Genomic DNA, 22,854 nt, shown 5'->3' with positions numbered 1-22,854 from the left:
GGTTGGACAACTGCCTGGTACACCAGGACTTTCTGGGGGGCACACCTACCCCCCACCAGGTCAGAGTTTAACCTCTGTGCCTGGTTCTCCAACCCAGGGTCACCACCCTGAGGTTGAACCATTGCCTGGCAGGCCAGGACTTTCAGGGAGGCACACCTACCTCCCACCAGGTCAGGGTTTAACCTCTGAGCCTGGTTCTCCAACCCAGGGTCACCACCCTGAGGTTGAACCATTGCCTGGTATACCAGGACTTTCTGGGGGGCACACCTACCCCCCACCAGGTCAGAGTTTGACCTCTGAACCTGGTTAGCCAACCCAGAGTCACCACCCTGAGGTTGGGCAATTGCCTGGCACCCCAGGACTTTCTGGGAGGCACACCTACCTACCACCAGGTCAGAGTTTAACCTCTGAACCTGGCCATCCAACCCAGCGTCGACACCCTGAGGTTGGACAACTGCCTGGCACGCCAGGACTTTCTGGAGGGCACACCTACCCCCCACCAGGTCAGAGTTTAACCTCTGAACCCGGTTATCCAACCCAGAGTCACCACCCTGAGGTTGAATCTTTGCCTGGCATGCCAGGACTTCCTGGGGGGCACCCTCACCCCCCACAAGGGACACACCGTCCCCAAGGGCCACACAAGAGTCTGGTAGGCGCAGGTCTCCCGACCTCTGCCCATCCGGCAGAGTCTGGATTTCCCCAAAACCAGAAACGGTCTCACCTGGGTCAATCCCGGGGGGGCTCTGCTCTCAGAGCTGACCCCTGACTTTCAAGATCCTCCACTGGGGTCTGCCACCCCCTCTCAACCCTATGTCTGGACTACTGCACCCCCTCACTAGGAGTGGTACTGCCAGACACCAGAACTGTTGGGATGCTGTCTACAGTCATCCCCCCAAGTTCTTCTGACACTGCGGGGCTTCCCTCAAAAGGTGGCCCTACGGTACAGGTTAGGCTCTGAGACCTACCTGGGACACTACAATCCTCTCCCACCTCACTTGGTCGGGAACCACCTAGACCACTCCCTTCAGGAGCACCCCCAAATGCCTCTTCAGACTCTCTGGTACTCACCCAGAAGTCTGCCTCCATTGTAAGTTCCCTGGGGTCAGAGAACTCACACTCCACCTGGTGTTGGCATAGCTCTGGAAAATAAGGACCAGACATATGCTCTCCAGCAATTACATCACTCTGCCCTTCACATGTATTAACCACAGTACCCTTCACCCAACCACCCAGTAACTCAGCCTTGGAAAAGCACTCTACATCACCCTCTTGAGACTGGTGAGACAGTATCTGCCTGTCCCTGACACTCAACCCATACTCTTCTGGGATGTCTCTACACTCTATATCCCGGACGTCCACCAGGGGGGAACCCTTTTCTCTGTCACTCTCTGCTAGAGTCAGTAAAGTGTCCCTCCCCCCAGTAGGAATATGACTCCCTGTGCCAGTTCCCCAATCCTTCTCAGGGACCCTGTGCATAACGGGAACTACCTCATACTCTTGAACCACCTGGGGTGTGTCAACTCCCTTCTTAAAGTTGGGCACCACATCTCTGGGCTTGTGCCCTTCTTCAGCAGTACTGGATGCAAGATTTTTGCTGCCACCATCTGAACTGGATTCAGCCAATCCGGCCTCCAGTTTCAGCTCTTTACAGCTCAGCTCTTGAGCTGCAATCTTTTCTTCTTCCAGGGCTAAGAGACTTGCTGCCTCAGCCCTTTCAAGAAACTCATCTAGCTCTTCCATACACCGTTGTAGAGCTAGGAGCCCTTCATCTCCCACTAGTTCTCTTTCCTCATCTGAGTAGTCTTCCTTCTCATGTGAGCAGTCTTCCTCCTCGTGTGAGTAGTCCTCCTCCTCATCCGAGGGGTACTTAGTCATTTGGTTTCTTGCTGCCTCTCTCTCTGCCCATCTTTCTTCCCCCCAGACTATGTAGGCATGTAGCATCTCCGCCTTAGTAGATCTCCTTGCTACAGGAAGGCCCCATTTTCTGCAAAGCTTCCTTAGGTCAGCCTTAGTGAGGTGGTCAGTACGAACAAAGAATGAGTAGGTACACAATCCCATTCTGATAAGATTTTACCAGCGAGAACCCAAATCCTAAGTCCAAAATATCAATAGTATATCCAGGAGGACATCAGCCAAACCAAAAGCGAAAAAGATGAAAAATCAAGTTGACCTTCAACTGTGGGTAGGTAGTGAAATACTTAGCTACTGTATGTCACTGCACAAACACAAGTCCTATCCTCACCGCTGATCACCAATGTTAGAAATGGGGTTTTTGGTTGGCATCAGGTTGCCCTCTGTCCAAGCAAGAACCCTCACTCTAGTCAGGGTAAGTCACACACAATCCAAAATCAGCCTGTGCTCACCCTCCGGTAGCTTGGCACGAGCAGTCAGGCTTAACTTAGAAGGCAATGTGTAAAGTATTTGTGCAATAAATCATACAATACCACCATATAGCACCACAAAAATACACCACACAGTGTTTAGAAAAATATATAATATTTATCAGGATAATTGTAGGTCAAAAAGAATAAAGTTGCAATGGAAAATTGTAGAAATATCACAGGACAGTGATATAAAGTGTCTTAAGTCTTTAGAATGTAAACCAAGTCTCTTTTAAGCACAAGTACCTGGTTGGGAGTGGAAAAATCTCCTCAGAGGGCCACAAGAGAAGAGGTGCGTGGAAAAAGGGTGTGTGCGTCGATTTCTCCCCAGCACACACGGACTTGCGTCGTTATTTTCCACGCGGGGAAGTCGGCGTCGTTTTCCGGCGCTCGGACAGTCTCTTTCTGTGGATCGCGGGGATTACCAGATGTCCCGGGTCTGTGCGTGGATTTTCTTGCTTGTTCTCCGGCTGCGCGTCGGTCTGCGGGGCTGCGCGTCGAAATTACGATCTCACGGCAGGTGTCGCGTCGATTTCTCCTCTGGATGTCGATCTGCGGGGCTGCGCGTTGAAATTACGATCTCACGGCAGGCGTCGCGTCGATTTCTCCTCTAGAGGTCGGTCGGCGTTGTCCTTGCGAGGCCGTGCGTCGGATTTTCGATCGTCCCAAGAGCGTCGTGTTGATCAGCGTCGGTGTGCGGCGTTTTTCTCGCCGCGGAACCAGCGGTGCGTTGAAATTTTCAGCGCACGGAGCGTCCAAGTAAAAAAGAGAAGTCTTTTTGGTCCTGAGACTTCAGGGAACAGGAGGCAAGCTCTATCCAAGCCCTTGGAGAGCACTTTCACAGCCAGACAAGAGTTCAGCAAGGCAGCAGGGCAACAGCAAGGCAGCAGTCCTTTGTAGAAAGCAGACAGGTGAGTCCTTTGAGCAGCCAGGCAGTTCTTCTTGGCAGGATGTAGTTTCTGGTTCAGGTTTCTTCTCCAGCAAGTGTCTGACGAGGTAGGGCAGAGGCCCTGTTTTATACTAAGTTGTGCCTTTGAAGTGGGGGTGACTTCAAAGAGTCTCTAAGAAATGCACCAAGCCCCCTTTCAGCTCAATCCTGTCTGCCAGAGTCCCAGTAGGGGGTGTGGCAGTCCTTTGTGTGAGGGCAGGCCCTCCACCCTCCCAGCCCAGGAAGACCCATTCAAAATGCAGATGTATGCAGGTGAGGCTGAGTACCCTGTGTTTGGGGTGTGTCTGAGTGAATGCACAAGGAGCTGTCAACTAAACCTAGCCAGATGTGGATTGAAGGGCACAACAAGATTTTAGTGCAAAGAAATACTCACTTTCTAAAAGTGGCATTTCTAGAATAGTAATATTAAATCCGACTTCACCAGTCAGCAGGATTTTATATTACCATTCTGGCCATACTAAATATGACCTTCCTGCTCCTTTCAGATCAGCAGCTGCCACTTCAACAATGTATGAGAGCAGCCCCAATGTTAGCCTATGAAGGGAGCAGGCCTCACAGTAGTGTAAGAACGAATTTAGGAGTTCTACACTACCAGGACATCTAACCACATAAGTACATGTCCTGCCTTTTACCCACACCGCACCCTGCTCTAGGGGTTACCTAGGGCACACATTAGGGGTGACTTATGTATAGAAAAAGGGGAGTTCTAGGCTTGGCAAGTACCTTTAATTGCCAAGTCGAAGTGGCAGGGAAACTGCACACACAGGCCTTGCAATGGCAGGCCTGAGACAAGGTTAAGGGGCTACTGAGGTGGGTGGCACAACCAGTGCTGCAGGCCCACTAGTAGCATTTAATCTACCTGCCCTAGGCACATGTAGTGCACTCTACCAGGGACTTACAAGTAAGTTAAATAATCAATCATGGATAAACCAATCAGTAGTACAATTTACACAGAGAGCATATGCACTTTAGCACTGGTTAGCAGTGGTAAAAGTGCCCAGAGGTCAAAAGCCAACAGCAACAGGTCAGAAAAAATAGGAGGAAGGAGGCAAAAAGTTTGGGGATGTCCCTGTCAAAAAGCCAGGTCCAACACATTCCAAGAACCTTGTTCGGGCCATTGTCTTTTTATATAATTTTGTGTAGATTTGTATTGTTAAAGCATGTGTCTCCCGCCATGTTGGCGGTGGTTTACCAATCTCCAACAGCTACCCTTAGGACTAGGAAAAACCAAGCAGATCGAGTGTCCCTATGATGTTCAGGAGGAACATGTCTGTCCCTATGTTAGAAAGATGAAACTTGTCATCTGTGTAATATCCTGGCATCCTCAGGTTGATTAATTCATGCCTCACAAATTCCCAGCTCACGCCTCTTACAGAACTTGCTCATTGCTATGTTCAGCTTCCTCCTGGATCTCTGTACCGCTCCCTGGCTCTCCGCCCCCTGCCACTTGCATTTCGCTATGACTTCTCAACATATTATGTCAGCCAGGCGCACCATTTGTGATAGGTTAACTAGTTCTGCTTGGTGGGCCTCCAACAGCACTTTGCACCCACTCCCACCAAGATCATTGCCCCCATGATGAATTACCACCACGTCATGGTTCTGGTGTGCATATTGTCCTTGCCATCTTGCCAGAAGGCGCTCTCCCCCACTTCATGCCTGGTTTGCCCAGCCATATAACCTTGGTGTTGCACAGCCATATGCCGCCATATGGTTCCCTGGCATTAGCTCACCACCGCGCCCTTGTAGTGTATATCCACGCTGTCTGATTTTCAGTTCCATTGCCTGTGATGAGAGAGTATGCCCACAATAACATGATGATAGCCAGATGTAAGACCTAAACACTCAGGATTTCAACCCCCCCCCAGGCGCTGGGTCACTTCCTCCGCCATGCCATATACCGCTGCAGTCGTGGAAGCCCTGATGTGGAATGAATGTGACCCAAAGTGTGCAGATTCTAAGTCTGTCTTTGCTAGGGCCTGGTGCAATACTGCAGTGAATAGAAACCCGCTGAGGAAGCTACCATCCTCATGTATGAACAGTGGGGGGCCATCTCCTGCCTTGACCTGCATGTTATTGTGTGTTATGCATGCTGAGCAGTGCCCACTCGCCGCAAGACAGTTCATCCGCATGAGCCTCCCTCTACCCTCCTGGTCAGTTTTTGACCTCCTCAGGTGCAACACCAAATGTGCGGTCCCCATTTGTAGGTCCTCCTCCCGGAGGCAAGCCAAGTCCAGGAGGACCACCAGCTCACTCACCTGAATTGTCCCAAAAAATACCAAGGTGAAAGTGCCCCCTAAACAAGTGTGTCTCCTTCATGGACCTGCGTAGGTTCCCTGACCTTTGTTACTTTGGAGCGCTTTTGACACCCTTAATGCTGCAGTGCCATTTGTTTGCCATCCCTGGGTGGTGGGGGTACAGGGGCTAGCCAGCATCCCTCTACGGTTGGCGTTGCCTTCTGGTCCGGCGGACGAACTCCATATGTCCATTTTACCTGAATGTTATTTTGTGCTCACTCATTGAGTCTACTTGTGTCACAGTACCTTTTCTGCCTAGAAAGGTAGTACTTTAAAGCTAATTCTAAGCACTAGGCAGATTCATGAGTTATCTGGAACAATCAATGGTGCTGCATATCCCAAATGAGAAAATGTGCACATTTGACAGAAACCTTGAGCCGCTCGTGAGTAATAATTAAAGGGTGGCATGGCTTTTAGGGCCTTTGCTCTGGTGCCAACCTCTCAGATGCCTACTTCATGACACATGGGTCCACCAATGGTTCCACACTTGAGAGGTGTATCTTTGCAAACCTGCTTCCAAAGGGTTTGGGAAACAAGTTTTCATCAGTTGGGTGTTTCATGGTCATCCAGAGATAACAGAATTAGCCTAGTAGGTTCTGTCTGGGGACTGCTGAGAGGGGAAGGTTCAGGAGAAAGATGGAATAGACACAGCTTCTCCATCAGAGACTAAAAAAGCAACCAGCACCAGCCAGACGTATGGCCTTAGACCATAGACCATTGGGCACAGACTAGGAATTGACCTTTCAAGAGACCTTGGAATAACAAACACAGAACGCGTAGAAGCGGTGAGGGTGACTGTACGCCATGGGTCACTGTAGGCAGACTCTATCACGTAGTGGTAGCAATAATGGACAAGGATCCCAGGCGTTGTGCCCCCCTTCAGCTGGGGCAGAAGAACCACCATCTTGTCATAACCCACGGTGGTGGGGTGTATGCACCACCATTTTACTAATGAAGTAAGATGCCATATTTAATGGAGTCCAGTTCTTGTTGTGTTGGAGCGCCTACTCAACCCCTAGTGTTCAGTTGCACTTTGTTGTCGACCACTCCAGCGCAACCGTTCAGAATTACCATATACAGCAATGTTTACATTTGTTACCTGTTTCCTAGTTGTATGACAACAGGTCACGCATTCTCTGCTCCTTTGATTTGTTTTACAATTTGCCCTGCTCATCAGTGTTTTCTGTCTTTCAATATCTGATCTACTGGAAACCCATTTTCTAAAGCAACTGAACATTTTACAGAGAACATTTGTATTGTAGCAGAAGTTGCTCATGGACCCAGGTAGAGTACATAGGGGCCGGCAGACATCAGCCTTGATAATTCTAGATGTACGGGGAAGGAGGGTTCTAAGTAGGTCCGAACAAATTAAATTATCCCAAACTTGGCAATTTTTTTTAGCTTCATGGCAAACTACTGTATAATCCCACATAACCTAAAGTTATCAAGGAAATGGTGGAAGCAGATCGATTACTTGCGAAATTAATGTAGCCTTTATTAAAAAAAAGAAAGTACTGCATCTTTGATGAAATGCTGCAATAATTCTTGATTTGACAAACAACAGATATTGTTTAAATCTACAGGCCTATTTAGAACTAGGGTTGCATCACTCTTGCACCACACAATGTGGTGCATGCACAATTCAAGGCCAAAATGCGATTTATGAAGCCACACAAGACTAAAGTACAGCGGAAATCGCTGCATTCCATTGCTGTGCCCCAGGGAGGCGTTCCATGGAAAACGAATGGATTTTGATGCGTTACGGACTTACCAGAAGTGGTAGACCTGGGAATGCGCCAAAATGCTACGCCTTCCAAGGTGCGGCATAACAAGGAGAAATATTTTTCTTTCACCTCGTTACTTCCTCTTCCTATGTGTTCTGCAGCACTCACAGGGAGAGGAAAATGCCTGAGGAGATTGTTTTTACCCCTTCCTGCACAAAAACTAACACAGGCACCCTTGATGCGCTGGACTGCGTCACAAAGTTTTAAACATGCCCCCTATTGCCTTAACACTAATGTTTGCTTTGTAGAAGTCTGCATTTTGTGGAGATGTTCAATCTAACTTGCTGTTCATGGATAAGTGGCAGAAGGTTTTCTCTACCGGCAGTGGAAATGTAAATATAATCACACTAGTGCTCACACTGTCAATAGTTGGTTATATGTTTACACTGTACGTTTTAACAATTTAATGCACACAGAGGCATAGCGTTTCCCCAACAGTCTTACAGTTTTAAGAATATTCTTTTCATACATATGCAAAATGATGTTTGTACCAGATAGCTTCAGCAAGATCTTTAGCAGGTCCCTTAATTGGGCAAATAAGTCAGTTTTTTTTAGCATAGCGCCTTCTGTGAAGTCAAGCGCCTCTGATAAATTCATGGATGGATGAACAGGTGCCTGAAAATAATTTTACATCTAGACTATCAGGAAGAAGTTTATCTTTGTGAGTGTGTAAAGAAATCCGTGAGCTTCTTAGCTTTAGCTGACCTGTCAGCCTCTTGTAAACAAAACATATAATAAATAAAATGTACATACATCATTTCACCAACGTTGCGAGTCATTCATTTTCTCAATTTCGCCAATTACCCAGCGAAACAGAATGTTTTCCAACAATGGTTTTGTGTACAAAACAATGTGAATGCACACGGAGCGTCGTCGTTATTACAAAATACGTGTTTCACAAGAGTACTTGTCATTGTGGTTTTACGCACTAGTTGCCACACCGTTCTCCGGCTGCTCCTGCGAAGAAGAAAGTTTAACGTGAGAATGTAGAGAAGTACAGAACAATGCTATTTTGGAGGTAGTAGCTTTGAGAATAAATGCATTTCACCACTTCACAGGACTGCAGTCCCTCCTGGAATATGCAATAGAAGACCAGTGAGGGGGTTTCTCAAGCAGACGTATACAGTCCTGTAGGGAAATTAAGGGGTATTGGTGACCCAGTGGCTGAAGGTGCCGACGTGAACACATGGAACCAGGCTCCAATCCCGACCTTACCTCAAAATCTCATGATACTGAAGAATTGACTTAGGGCCCCATTTAGAGCTTGGCCAACAAGGTAATCCATCGCAAACGTGATGGAGTTACTTGCCCGTCAAACCCCCAGTCTGCTCTCCTCATTTAGATACAGGTGGACCTTAGGTGTTCCATCAAAGGAGCCTCTATTGGCTCCTTCATTGGAAAACTTCCTGCAATGGCCTCAAGGAGTAGACGTCTTCGGGGTGAGGACGTACGCCACTGCCCTATTTAATGTGGATGGCGAGGGGCAGAACAAAATAATAATGATCCCACACACCCTGAGAGCAAACTCTCATAGTGTGTGGGTCATTAGTTTTTTGTTTTTCAGAACCAAACTCTCACTTTGGTGGTTTGTTTCTCATAAACAAAAAAATATGGAGGACTGCTACAAAACAGGCAGTGGCTGCCCACTCCCTGTAATGGATCCACCAGCCATGGAGCAGGCTCCCTATCCCAGAAGGCATATCCATAGTTCTGCAAACTATTTGTGAACAGGAGACCACTCCCAGTGCCGGACCTGTAGACACCACATAGTGCTACATTTATTATAGTGCCAGAGTGTACCCTTCCTTGTCTACCTGGGAAAGTAAACAAGCTTTACATACATGGAGGTGACAGATTCCCTTTGAGTGGACCACTATAAGATAATAAAACAGAAGTATTACTTTTATACTAGGATTAACGGATAACCAATGTGTACAAGATTCGCATCATGTAAGGAGATTCCTTCCAGGAGGTGGGTCCTACTCTGATCCTCTGAAATGATCCAGATCATACATTCATACATTCATACATTCATACTGATCGTTGTCACATGGGGAAGGGTAGACTACCATGTTTTCTAGGGGATCTCACCAATGTGTGAATCCTTGTACTACATAAATATCTCTGCAAATGTTGGTAACAGATCCTGTTTCCCTTTGAGCGCCCCCCTGATACCAGACAAATGGGACTATTTTAATGTGGTCAAAAATGCTTGGAAAGCATGTGCCTCTACATGTGAGTGAATCTAGAGGAAGCCCTCTCACATTCCATGCCTAAGTGGGGTTGGCATAATATTCAGGTCACCAGATACTAAGACTAACTCTATAGGAGTCAATGCCAAACTAGAACTGAGGTAGAGTCCTTGTTGCATAGCCACCGTCATGTCATGAACAGGTCTCCTTCTAGCTATAGTGTTGAGGGCCATAATCAGGATGTAGGGCATCTTCCCCCCTATGTGAGTGCTAGGGGGCATGATGCTGCAGGGCTAAGTTATCACTGGCTCAAAAGACCATAATATTTCCTTTGTTTAGCTATTGTATGTTTGCAATCTGTCCTATGCTAATGGGGAATTTCTAAGGAAGTATCTGTAGCAGAGCATACCCTAAGAGTGTCTAGTAGCAGCAGACGCTAATGGAAACTCCTTGAATACTTAGGGCCAGATTGCTATTTCAGCGGAACGGTTACTCTGTCACAATGGTGATTGATATCCCGCCTGCTAAAATATAAACCCCATAGAAAATAATGGGATTTATATTTCTACAGATGGGATATTGGTCACCAAAAATTAAAATCAGGGCCTTAGTATGAAAGTGAAGTGCCCAGCTAGGATGTTCTGTCAGAACCATCACTGTGTCTAACTAGCCAATCACACCCATGCATCACACATTCTACCTAGCAGACACGCCTCGATAGCCATCCTCCATGTCTTATGGCATACCACTGCAGTACTCTTACCACTACTAGGACATACACATCCCACTGCCACCTAAGAGGCTACCAAGGAGCATGTATTTCGGGCACTTAAGCATTATTGCATATACAATCATGTGGCCAAGCACTCTATGTAGGCTTCATATTTCTAACAACATCTATACCCTAGCACTGCTTTATCAAATAACTTGCTATGTAGTTCTAATCACATTGTATTCCTGGATTGGTCTAATCATCATTTGCTCTCATTTGCATAATGTTAAAGGCCTGCATCCAGTTCTTTTTCAAGCTTAGCTTAGTGCTCCATTTCCAATTACCATGACTTGTTATCTTAATCTGGACCCGATGACTTCTTGGTTGGCTGTAGCACCATGGAAGTCATCAGAGAGTTGTCCTGTGGTGATCAACTGTGTGATGAGCAATTTACCTTGCATCAAATTGAGAGCACCTGAGATGATCCTCTTGTCGGGTCACTGTAGATCAGCCCTGTTTATGCTTAATACTAAAATGAGATCCAATGGACCACTGCCCTCCACACCAGCAAACCTACTCTCTTCAACAACCTAGAGCAACCTAGAGCAGGACGCCTGCAGCCTAGCTGAATGGCTTCCCGACAGCGCCAACAATGTCGCCCTAGCAAGGAACTCCACATCCAGAAGATCAAGCAAACCAGCAAGGGGGTTCACCCCGAACTCTGCACACTCAAAAGAGACGGTGGCGCAGCAGCAGAAACCAAACAGACCATGTTGCCTTCAAAGATGCACTCACCAAATACCATCTTCGCCACAAGGAAGCAAAAATGCTTGACTTACTCAACTGCATCAAGGAAAGCAGCAACCACCCAAAGGACCTCTTCAAGATCGTCAAAGAGGTCTCCTGCCCAGCTGCCACCGAGGACACTATCCAACCCACCCAGACCCTCTGCGACTCCCTAGCTGACTAATTCCACACAAGATCACAGCCATCTACAGTAACTTTCTTCCACAACTCACCAGCATCAAACACCTACTAGCCCCAACAGGAGACTCTCTGAGCCACTTGATCACAGACTGGGAGCCTCTATTCACCCAGGAAACAGCAGCCTCTGTGAGCTCAACCCACTCTGGATCACCCAACGACCCATGCCCCCACTACATCTTCAGAAGGAAATCGGCCACATCCTCCCTCTCATCCTCAACACCTCCGTTAGGACCGCCACCATCCCCGAAGTCTGGAAGCAAGCAGATATCAATTTGCTCCTCAAGAAACCATCAGCAGACCCCAACAAACGAAAAAATGATAGCCGCATCTTTCTGTTCCCCTTCCCTGCTAAAATCCTGGAAAAAGCTATCAACAAACAGCTCACTGAACACCTGGAAAAAACCAACCTACAGCATCCCTCCAAATGCGGCTTCCAAACAAACTGCAAAACAGAGACCACCCTCATCACCACAACAGACGGCATCAGGTCCCTCATCGACCATGGAGATAAGGCGGCCCTGATCTTCCTCGACCTCTCCACCTCATTCGACACCATCTCCCACTACACCCTCACTTTAGAATTCCGCCACATTGGGATCCGAAACAATGTCCTCAAATGGATCCATGCCTTCATCACAGGACACACCCAGAGAGTCTGCCTCCCACCTTTCGCATCGGAACGAAAGAGCACCATATGCGGCATACCCCAGGGTGCCTCACCCAGCCCACCCTCTTCAACACATATGTGATACCCTTAGCCAAGATTGTCCACTCCTACGGTCTCCACATCATCTCACACTCGACACTCAACGTATTCTCTCCCTCTCCGACAACCACGCCTTCCCCAGAGACAAGTCAAGCAACGCCATGACCTGCAACGCCGATTGGATAAAATCCAACTGCCTTAAACTGAACATAGACAAAACAGAGGTGATCATCTTCAGGAGCAACCCCTCTCCCTTGGATGACTCCTGGTGGCCCTCCATGCTCGGTCAACTCCCATCACCAACCAACCGCACCCGCAATCTCGGCATCATCATCGACAGCAAGCTCACCTTCAAATGACAGATAAATGCAGTGGGCGCCACCAGCTTCCACAACCTCCGTTTGCTAGGGAAGATTCTCAAATGTATTCCCATTGAAACCAGGAAAACAGTAACCCAAACCATCAACCCCAGAAGGCTAGACTATGGAAAGGCCCTATACGTTGGACTACCCGCCCAACTCCTCCACCCTCTCCAGACCTTCCGGAACACGGCTGCAAGACTCATCCTGGACCTTCCCAGCCAGGCCCATCTCCTGCCACACCTCAGGAATCTCCACTGGCTACAAGAGATGCAAATTCAAGGTCCTCACCATCACATAAAATGTCCTCCCCAACATCTGACCCTGTATCCTCAACCAGAGGTTCTACCAGTCCGCAAGAGAGCTCCGATCAACATCCCTCACCTTAGTCCAGAGAGTTTGTTGCAGCTGCAGCGGAGGATGCGCCTTCTCCCATCTCAACTTCTTTCCAACCCCTGGACCCCTCACAACCTCATCAACTTCAGGAGAAGGCTCAAAACATGGCTGTTTGAGCAATAGTTACCAGCTCCAACAGCAACCCCCAGGGCCTGGATACCCCTGGTGATAAGCTGCTTTATAAACATAGTGATTGATTGAAAATGAGTGTTATGCATGTACATGTAATTATATTCAAGCACAGCTTCTCAAAGAGGGCAATAGGACACAAAGATATTTGAGGGGGGGGTAGGAGCAACACTAATCTGCCACTTTTCTTTTTTGCACCATGTAAACATTTCCAGATATCACTGATTATATCTTTGTCAAATTCAAACTATTCAACTAGATATTGAGGTATGTTCTTGTTATCTATCATAAAATGGCTCAAACTTGATCTTCTATCTCAAGTCTTTCCTGGATGAAGAAGTAAACTCTGTTTTATCTGTGAGTGTTATTCATAATTCAGGAGATGTGCATCCTGACCCATTGGGACAATTTGACTGCCAGGCATTATTGCTCTGCAGAATTTCCCTCATAAATCTATGCTTGGCCTCATGGATTATATAAGAAATTGTTGAGAGGGGGAGAAACTCTACTAAAGTAGCACGACAATCCTTGTCAGGGTGAGGCACAAGCCAACCCTAAACTAACCGTCTAGTAGTTTAGCACAGAGCAGTCAGGCTTAATTCAGAGGCAATGTGTAAAGTACTTGTGCAGCACTTTAAAATGTAATAAAGTAAACTACACCCCTCAAAAAGGATCCCACAACAAGCTCGAAAAATAGATTTAAAAAATAAATAAATAAAGCAAGACAAAAATGACAAAAATCCAATCAATAGAACAGGATATTTGCAAGTTTAAAGATTTCAGTGAAAATAACACCAAAAAGCACAAAGCATCACCTGTGGATATCTAGTCGCACCAGACCCGGACAAAGTCACAACTTTAGGCAATGCATTGCCGACTAGCTACACAGACCTAGTTAGGCCAGCAGAACAGAATACCTCAAATCCTGGTTTGCGTAGTGTTGCGAGGATCAGTGTTGAAGATGTGTTGCGTAGCTGAAGCTTTGCAATGGTTCCGAGTTACGGTGAGGCTGCCAAGCGAGGTCCACCATGATTGCTGAGGATCTTGTCAATGACGGCTTGCGATGCGAAGTCCGGTGTTGGAGACGCATCACACAGTCGAGGCAATGTGTCGGTTCAAAGGAGCTGCGAGGCTGCAATAAGGAGTCCGGTGTCATCTCTGAGGCTACCGTCGGCAAGGTATGTGGGGGCCTATGCCAAGGATGCATTACGCATGGGCAGTTTCAATGTGGTAACAGGGTGTGATGCGGTGGCGGGTCTGATCCACACAGCAGTAGCAATGCATTGGTTCTGCTCGGGTTGCGTCCTACTGTAGAGGATCTCTGTTAGATCCACAGAGGCTGACCGAACACTTTAGACCCACTTCCAAAGGTCCAAGACTTGGAAGTGTAGACTCACAGATGGCAAAGTCCATGTGCTGGAGTTGAGGTTGTTGGAGCCTTCTGTTTTTGATGCTCAAGTCAGGAGGCCATCCAACTATGCCTCAGGTTTAACAGTTGTAGGTCCAGTCCTTCTCACCCAGGCAAGAGGGCAGCAGGTCAGCACACTAGGGCAGCAATCCTTCAGAGCAGTAGCCCAGCAGAGTGGCAGGCCTTTCAGCAGCACAGCAGTCCTTCTTCCTTGCAGAGTATCCACACATCTAGACTTGTACTGAAAGGTTGGTGTCTGAGGTCCAGTATTTATTCCTAGTTGTGCTTTTGAAGTGGGGAGACGTTTCTAGAGGGAGTGCACAGGTTACCAGCCTTGCTGGTCCTGGCTCCTGACTAACTATAGAGGGTATTCGGACCTTTGTGTGGAAGCAAGACACAGCCTATTCAAGTGTAAGTGGGGCTGTCCACAGCTCTTCCCTCCCATGCTGCCACTGGTGGCCCACCCAGGCACACCTAAGCTCAGTATTGTGTGTGGCTGCATATGAGGAATACACAATGCACACTGTTGACTACACACAGGCATGTGACCCAGATGACAGGGTGCAGGCACCATATGGCTAAGGCAGGAAAATGCCAACTTTCTAAAAGTGGCATTTTCAAAATTATAATTTGAAATACAACTTCATTATAAGTTACAATTGTTCATTAGAATTCCAAAGACACCAAACATGAACTGGGCACCTGCTCTGATTTGGAAATTACAGTTTATTTAATGTAATAAGGTGACTCCAGTGCTATCCCATGAGAGAGGCAGTACTTGCAGTGATGAAAAACTAATTCAAAAGCTTTTCACTACCAGGAATTGTACAACTTAAAAGTAAGTGTCCAACTTTTCAAAAACATGGAACCTTGCACTCTGAGCTGCCCAGTGCCTACCCTATGGGTGACTTATATGTATTAAAAAGAAGGTTTGGCCCTGGCAGAAGTTTATTTTACTATGTGAAAATGCCATTTTAAAACTGCAAAACAAGGCTGAATCAGCAGGCCTGAGACATGTTTAAAGTGTTACTTAAGTGGGTGGCACAATCCGTGCTGACGCCCCACTAGTAGAATTTAATTTACAGACCCTGAGCACAGGTAGTGGCACCATACTAGGGACTCACATGTAAATTAAATATGCCAAATGGGCATAACCAATTAAGGAGAGAGTACAAGCACATTAGCACTGGTTAGCAGTGGTAAATTGTCGAGAGTCCTGAGGCCATCAAAAACGAAGTCAGCAAAACAGGAGGTCTGATAATAAAACACTAGGGGGAAAACCATGGCAAGGATGTCACGTCTAACCAGTTATTTCTGTTGTCTCATGGTAGGGCATAGGAGCCTATTTTTGGAAAGCTCTCTTTTGATCTAGAGTGTTTTTAGGCCACAGTTGGCCAACACGTCAACTTCCCTTTTTGTTTGCTACATAACCGTCTTCCTGCCTCACTCAATCTGGGTCTCGCATGAGATGTGCAAAAGTGGCAGATATATGAGTAATACCTCCTGTGGACAGGATGGGTTAAACCCTGTTTGTTCCCTCTGCTGTTTTCAATTCACTTGAACATTTAATTCTTCTTAACATCTTGGAGAAGTGAACATGATTCACAAGTATAGTCTTGATTTACAGAAATGTAACAGGTAAGGATTTGTATATATGCTACAAAGAAACCTAGCAGTATATCAAACGGTGATTTAATATATTTGAACCACACATTTACATATCATGCAATGTTTACAACTTTAGGCACAGGGGGATTAAGTGATTTGCCCAGAAACGCAAATTTCGGTCAGGGATTAGAACCCAGGTTGGTAGCTCAGTCACTTGGTCACATTTACTCATGGTTATGCTTGTAATTTGTTACAAGAATGACCAGGCTGCATAAACCATACTGACACCTTGAAACTTCTGGTCACAGATAGAATGAGTTCTTCTATCAGAACTGGATCAGTCACAGGTTCCTTAACCAGCTCAAAAGCATCTACTTGGACACAAAATGCAATTTTCATATACAGGGAATGTTGTGGCCAGAGAGGATGAATGGTCCTGTATGATTTAGCAGATTTGGCGGTATTGGAAAATTGGATAATTTGCCATTTTTTCCAAACTAACAATAAATGTATGTTTATGGTCTTTAGCTAATATATTTGTCAAATTGTGTTATGAAATAATGACTTGGAACCATTTTCAAAATTAGTTCTTGGGGCAGGACATCTTTGGCTGGCTTGGCATATTTTGATGCTGGTATTAGAATGTCTATCTGTCTAGTTCCTAGTGTAGTTCTCATGCCGCTGTAGGCACTATAACCTGCTAATGAGCTAAAAGAAGCCCCATTTCGCTTGAAGCATGGAAAAATGACCGCTCTGGCACTAGTAGGACTGGATGCAGCTCTGGAGCAACAGGTGAATGGTACTTAACACAGTGCCATCTTTTGTACAAACACAATGCTATATTCAAAGAGACATCGTTGTCATCCAAACTGGGAGTACAGGCCATAGGAAATGGCACCAACCCGTTTTTGTCTATGATCATGGAGCCCACCAGACAAAGAATAAGATGTCAGGTGGGTCGAAATTGTGATGGCTTGATTGAACTGTTTATGCCCATGCTCCAGAATTTGCTTCTGTCCTCACTGTCATTGGGACACATTATATTTCTTAGCTTTACATCCACATCCATTTTTCCTCTGGTTGCGCTTCTTTATAGTCAATGCTCATTCTCATTCTTTTGGCAGATACTGCCTCTGGGGCTCTAATATTGTTTATGTCTCACTCTTATATACCAGGTTCCTGATCTTCAACCCGTCTTTTTGGTTAAGATTGCATTAATACTGGTTATGTACAATCTATGTAGTATACCTTGGACCTGACAGACTTTTATTATTAGAGCCATACTTACTTTTATTTGGCTTTACGGAAACGTCACCTCCCAGCATGGCCCTCTTCCACCGCACTTATCTTTCCAACTGCCTCATCAAACCTGGTTCTAAAACCTATAAAATGCAGCACCAACTGAAACCTAAATCTGCTAAACACAATATCAGCAGAGAATATCCTGAAACTTAAAATCTAACTCTCTGATAATCTTTTCTCAACTTTTCTCAATTCAGGGAAACTACTGGCTCCTTGTTCTTTCACCATTCCATCATGGTCCACTAGCGTGGTTAGTACCTTCAGGAGACACCTCAAGACATGGCTGTACAAGCATCAGCATCCCCCTACTCACATCAGCGTCTTGAGATCCTCACAGGTTAGTAGTGAGCTTTACAAATGGTGATTGATTGATTGATTTTATCTCCACTAGAAACCTGCAACTGAATTCTAACCTGCCTGCATTCATTCTCTGTCATTTTGATATCTAACAGCATTCTTACCTCCTCTCCCACCACACATGCCACATCTGACCTATGTACCTCACCTATACAACAGCTTAGTTTCCAACAGACTCCCAATGATTCTACTGATGGCCCTCCACATGTTGGCCACTCCCCATCACTTGCTCCTCCTGTCAGCCAATATGCTGTGACCTCTGAGAATCCTGTCTTGATCTTGCTACCTATTCTCTTCTAAATCTTCTTTTAGGATCTATTCCTCTCTCACCTATCCCAAATCATTCCTTTCCCCGGCTGGAACCTTCAAAGCACACCCCTCTAAACTTACCTCTCTTGCAGGTGCACTCTCATCCTCTCCCCTGCATGCTTAACCTATTCATCCCTCAAGCTCTTACCCTCTGGTGTAAATTAATTCCCTTCTTTCCACCTTTTTCATTTGATCAGATCAAATGTTGCCATTAAGATGCTTTACCTGAACATATTAGAGCAGATCCTACTAATCCCAACTCAGTCATCTCCTCATCAATGTTGTTAGAGGGTACCATTCATAATCCCCCTGATAAGAGAGTATTCTTGGTGCACTCCCACAAATTATTACACCCCCTTACTGATTCTGACTTGTCAGAAATGACATCTGATTTAGCTCAGAACTCATTTACTAACCTCTCTTATTAACACCTATCCAGCAAGATTGATAAGATGAAAAAGTTGCTGTCTGAATTCTAAAAATTGCTGCTCAGGATTCACCGAACTCGTCTTTTACTGGGGAATGAAGTGCTTTTTTTATCCAGTGTTAACACTCTCTGGAGACCTTTCTATCTATAAAGAGTATATCAATTCCCTTCTAAAGGATTTTGACCACTACTATCCTCAGGTTTGACCCTGAGGCCAAACCTGGTGTATCAGCAGCTTGATTTATTAAAATATTCTCTACCTCACCTCCCTGATTCTAAGAAGGACCTTGTTAGAAATTGAGTTTCTGGTTGTCCGAGGTACGCACCTTTTCTGAGCAGGAACCATGGGCCACTTGTACAAAGCATTTTTCTAGTCACAAACGGCCCGTGTGCAACTAGAAAAATGCGTTTTGGGATGTACAAAGCCCAAATTGCGATCCAGGAACTTGTTACGGAATCTAATTTGGGTTTTGCGATTCGGTATTAGGAAGAGGCTTGTTCAAGGCATCCCTTCCTAATGCCGAATCTGAATGGTATGTAAGATTGTTTTGTTAATGTGGTCGCAAAACAATCACAGTTAGCACCAATTTCAAATTGCTGCTAACCAAATCACAAAGGGGAAGTGGTCTCCAAGGGACCTCTTCCCCTTTGTGAATGCATGCAAAAACATTTTTAAGAGCAGGCTGTGGTCCAACGGACCACTGCCTACTCTTAAAAAATGAAAATGAAGGCCCGTATTTATACTCCGTTTGCGCCGAATTAGCGTCGTTTTTTTCGACGCAAATTCGGCGCAAAACTAACGCCATATTTATACTTTGGCGTTAGACGCGTCTAGCGCCAAAGTATGGGCAAATAGCGTCATTTTTTTGCGTGAACGCCTTCCTTGCGTTAATGAGATGCAAGGAAGGCGTTCCCGTCTAAAAAAATGACGGCGACGCAAATGCGTCGTATTTATACTCCCGGGCAAAAGTCACGCCCGGGAGGTGGCGGGTCAAAAAACCCCACATTTGCGCCACTATTTAACGCCTGGGTCAGGGTAGGCGTTAAGGGGCCTGTGGGCTCAAAATGAGCCCACAGGTGCCCTCCCCTGCCCCCAGGAACCCCCCCTGCCACCCCTGCCCAGCCCAGGAGGACACCCAAGGATGGAGGGACCCACCCCAGGGACATTCAGGTAAGTTCAGGTAAGTATAATTTTTTATATTTTTTAATTTTTTTTGGGTGGCATAGGGGGGCCTTATTTGTGCCCCCCTACATGCCACAATGCCCAATGACCATGCCCAGGGGACATAAGTCCCCTGGGCATGGCCATTGGGCAAGGGGGCATGACTCCTGTCTTTACTAAGACAGGAGTCATTTAAATGGCGTCTGGGCGTCGAAAATAATGGCGCAAATCGGGTTGAGGCGATTTTTTTGCCTCAACCTGACTTGCCCCATTTTAAGACGCCCTAACGCCATTTTCCCCCTACGCCGGCGCTGCCTGGTCTACGTGGTTTTTTTCCACGCACACCAGGCAGCGCCGGTCTGCTAGCGCCGGCTAACGCCATTCCATAAATACGGCGCCCGCATGGCGCTTCAGAATGGCGTTAGACGGCGCTAAATTTTTTGACGCTAAACTGCGTTAGCGCAGTTTAGCGTCAAAAAGTATAAATATGGGCCGAAATGTTTAATTTTTTTCATTTTGCAGGAAAACGGTCTGCATTTAAAAAAAAGATTGCTTTATTTAGAAGCAATCACAGACATGGTGGTGTCCTGACCCCATCAGGCCACCCTCTCTGTGATTTTTACGATTCCCAGTGGGTCGCAAATTGCGACCTACCTCATGAATATTAATGAGGCAGGTCTATTTGCGACCCACCGGGAATCGCAAAGGAAACTCAGTGGAGTTTCTTACATTTGGAATTGCAGTTTCCTAATTGGGATTCTCATGAATCTCAATTAGGAAATCGCAAATCCAAAATGTTCGTACAAGTGGCCCCACTTTCCTAGTCAGGTTAAGTCGGATACACACCATGAACTAAACTGCATTCCCCCTCTGGTAGCTTGGAATGGAGCAGGCAGGGTCACCCTAGAGGCCATGTGTTTGTTCAGCACTTTAAACAATAGCGCAGTGGAAACAACACAAAAAGACTCCATACCAGGTTAAAAAAAATAGATTATATTTTAAGGCACAAGACAAAAATAAAAACCCAATAAGCCAGAGTTGCAATATACATTTTTAAAGCAAAGCAGTTTTTCCAGGTACAGGAGCAGTCTGGTAAAGTGCACAGCAAGTCACAGCAGCAGGCAGTCCGCTGAGAGTCCTTGCGCAGTTCCAGTAGTGAACTGAAGAGTAAGTCTGAGAGCCATACATTTATGCCCTGGTACCCTGCTGCTAGAAGCTGTGAGAAGTTTCCAGAAGGGTTATTTGAAGTTCCAGACGTTTCCTGTATCCCCTGTGCTAGCTCCTAGCTGGCTGCACTGGCAAAACAGCATTGTTAAACCTATTGTGTGGTGGAAGAGCCCAGCATATTGAGGTGCAAGTGGGGCTGTGCTCAGCTCCGTCCCTCCAGCAAGTCAGTTAATGGCCCATTCAGGCTTTGCTAGTCTCACTTTTGCATGAATGCCTAAGGTAAATTTACAAAGCCTCAACTCTCTTTTACACCCAGTCATGTGACCTAAGGCTGGCCAAGGGCAGGAAAATGCCAACTTTCAGAAAGTGGCATTTTCAAACTTGTAATGATAAATCTGACTTTACCTATAAGGGGGTTTATCATTAGAAGTTCATAGACACCAAACATGATATATCGACACCTCTGGTTTAGGAATTACAGCTTATTACATGTAATAAGGACTCCCCAAAGATGTCCAATGGGAGGGGTAGGCCTCAAGATAGTGAAAACCGAATTTGGGAATTTTTAACTACTAGGACATCTAAAATTAAAAAGTACATGTCCCAACTTTTCATTACACGCACCCTGTGCCTGTGGACTACCTAGCTCCTACCTTAGGGGTAACTTATAGGCAATTAAAGAGGTGTTTCAGGCTCCGCAAAGGGTTTTAAATGCGAAGTCGACATGGCAGTGGGACACTGCCTTCAGGCTGCAATGGCAGGCGTGGGACATGTTTTAAAGTGCTACTTAAGTGGTGGCACACTCAGTGCTGCATGCCCACTGGTAACATTTCTTTTACAGGCCCTGGATATATGGTATACCACTTTACAAGGGACTTACATGTAAATTAAATATGCCAATAAGGTATATGCTAATCAAACCATGTTTTAGGGAGAGAGCACAAACACTTTAGCTCTGGTTAGCGGTGGTTAAGTGCACAGAGTCCTAAGGCCAACACAAACGAATTCAGCAAAAAGTGGAGGGAAGAGGGGGTGATCCTGCAAAGAGGTCTATTTCCAACACACCTTAATCTTATGGGTAAAGCAAAGATAAAATAGGGGAAGTTACACCCTCTTTCAGAATTAGATCTATTAATTAGCTGTAATATTAAGCACTCTAATCACTGCTTGGATCGTGTTCCCAGGACTCAAAGACTTGACCCTGCATTTTCTGTCCTATTGGTCAACATCTCTTCTGCACAAGGGGTGGTCCATGGCTCCCTAGAAACTGGCCAGCAGGTATGGTGAATAATAACAATGTTTGTCCTGTCTCAGGTCTGCCTTTCATGCCTAAGAGTTACATTGCTGTACAACTCACTCAACACATTGCCAAAATAAGTTCAATTTGAGTCAGGTATCAGATAGGGCTGCAATACATAAACTGCACTGTTTTAGGTAGCAGAAGATGCACTCCACTTTCCTGCTTCCTTCAACACCTGTCTCTTAGCCGTTTTTGTGCTTTCTACTACATTTGATGAAGTAACCCACTCCCTACTCATCAACAATCTCAAGGATTGTTTGGACATCAAAGGCATTATTCTCATCCGGTTCAACTCTTAGTAAGCTAGATGGACTCAGCAGCGCAAAACTGGCAATGTGTTTTCTAGTCTTTCTAGCCTCTCTATAGACCCCTTTGGAGTCGTACTCAAACGTTCTGGGATCTTTTACCATCAGTATGTTGGTAATACTCAAGTTTATGTCAAGACTACAAACTCTCCTGAGGATGTTTGAAGTATGAACAAAACTCTGCAAAGAGTGCAAGACTAGATGACTTCATACCGCCTCAAACTCAATCCTATCAAAATTGGGTTTTACTCATTGTGCCCACTTACTTTAGCCTACCAGTACAATCATGGCTGAACTCCCATGGAGCACTGCGTTGCAAACCTTCTATTGTAGACAGTTCCAATTCTCTAGTATTCATTCTTGACAAAAAAAACTATTTCAAATTCAAATCAACTCATCGGCTAAATGTGCATGCTTTCATGTAAGACTTATTTGAGGTATTCACCGGTTCATTCTTGGACCGCCCTAAAAACCCTTGTACTTATGCTCTCTAGGACCAAGTATGGGAGCTCTCTTCTGACACATCACCTAAAAATCTTTTCACTACTCTAAAGGCGGTTCTGCATCCAGCAGCTCACATTATTTTGGGGCTAAAGATATGATTATATTTCAATTGA

General features: G+C 45.9%; 1 protein-coding gene across 3 annotated transcripts in view; it reads left to right on the top strand.

The window, feature by feature from the left end:
• The window catches only part of LOC138246566 (chemerin-like receptor 1), a 42,500-nt gene that overhangs the window by 11,022 nt on the left and 8,624 nt on the right, over nt 1–22,854 (top strand). The window contains exon 2 of one of the 3 annotated variants that reach the window (XM_069201245.1): nt 17,408–17,547. The exons of the other annotated variants lie outside the window; for them this stretch is intronic. The gene's annotated coding sequence lies outside the window, so the exon portion shown is untranslated. The remainder of the gene's footprint in view (nt 1–17,407; nt 17,548–22,854) is intronic. 3 annotated transcript variants of the gene reach the window in all.

This window comes from Pleurodeles waltl, chromosome 7 (genome assembly GCF_031143425.1).
Source record: "Pleurodeles waltl isolate 20211129_DDA chromosome 7, aPleWal1.hap1.20221129, whole genome shotgun sequence".
NCBI classification, from domain to species: domain Eukaryota; kingdom Metazoa; phylum Chordata; class Amphibia; order Caudata; family Salamandridae; genus Pleurodeles; species Pleurodeles waltl.
Note: the sequence above shows the minus strand (reverse complement) of the source record. Positions and strands in the feature narration are given on the sequence as shown.